The sequence below is a fragment of the Elephantulus edwardii genome, unplaced genomic scaffold, assembly GCF_000299155.1.
Source record: "Elephantulus edwardii isolate Elephantulus edwardi_28Jun2011 unplaced genomic scaffold, EleEdw1.0 scaffold00027, whole genome shotgun sequence".
Classification (NCBI taxonomy): Eukaryota; Metazoa; Chordata; class Mammalia; order Macroscelidea; family Macroscelididae; genus Elephantulus; species Elephantulus edwardii.
In genome coordinates this window covers 7,426,584-7,428,012 of record NW_006399777.1, presented here as the reverse complement: position 1 = coordinate 7,428,012, position 1,429 = coordinate 7,426,584, and positions in this window count along the sequence as shown.

The window sequence follows — 1,429 nt, the reverse complement described above, 5'->3', positions numbered from 1 at the left end:
TCTTAGAGCTAGGGATTTTGAACATTTCTTCATGTGCTTATTAGCCATCTGAATGTCTTCTTTGAAGTGTCCGTTCATATCCTGTGCCCATTTTTCTATTGGATTATTTACCTTTATTTTGTGGTGTATGTAATTAATGATTCTTAAGGAAAGAAAAAGAAGGAAAAGAAAGATATAGATGTTGAGACTACTTACCAGTTTCTAAAATATGAATATTCATCTTTCAAATGATAAAATACATTTCTAAGTTTAACTTACAAACATATACAGATATAAAAAACAAAAGCAAATAAAGAAAAAATCTTTCTAGATATAATTATGAAGTGATCTATCTATTAGTTCGATAAAAACTATTAATTACAAGACAAATAACAATCCAATAATTGCTAGAGAAATAAATCTTGGAAAAGGTGCAACTAGGGGTGCTCCCTGGAGGCAAGGATAATGAAGCTTTAGTGCACATATTTTGGACATGTTGTTTGGAGAACCCAGTGCTTGGAAAAGGATGTCCGCATAAGAAGAAAACCTTTCACAAGATTGACACTATGAATGTAACAATGGCCTGAAGTGTAGCAGAGATGATGAGAATGACAAGGTTAGGAGAGAGTTTAGATCTATTGTTCATAGAGTTGCTCTCAGATGTAGTCAACTTAATAGCATAGAACAATAACAACAATTACAAGAGATTAATATGATAACTAAAAACAATTCCTGAATACTATATTGTATGTTAATAATAAAAATATAGTGTATAATAAACTCTTTTCAATTCAATTTTATCTCTAATTTTAAATAATCAGTAACAATTTTCATTGTCATTAAGTTTTTGCTTGCCAATTTCTAGAAGCTTAAAATTTGCTCTTGCAAAAACAACTATGAGATAGCATCTCACCCCAGTCAAAATAGCAAAATTTAACAGAACAGCAAGCAACAAATGCTGGTGAGGTTGTGGAGAAACTGGAATTCTTATTCACTCTTGGTGGGAGTGTAGAATGGTGCAACCACTGTGGAAGGAGGTGTGGCACTTTCTCAAAAAGTTGCAAATAGAGACACCATTTAACCCAGCAATCCCACTACTGGGAATATACCCTAAATAGACCATAACTGACATCCAAGCAGATATATGCACACCCATGTTTATTGTGGCTTTATTCACAATAGCAAGAAGATGGAAACAAACAAATGGCTAGAGAACCTCTGGTATATTCATACAATGGAATACTATGCTACATTGAAAAACAAGGAACTGATACAATATTATTCAAAATGGATGACCCTGGAAGACAAATATTGCATGGTGCCACTGTTGTGAAACAGGACTGACCTCAGGGTTGGGTGGAGACTGAGAAAGATGGGTTCAATAATGTATACTGCATTGAAACAGATGAGGGAGAAAACTGTTTAAAAGGGATATGTGATTAGGTATTTT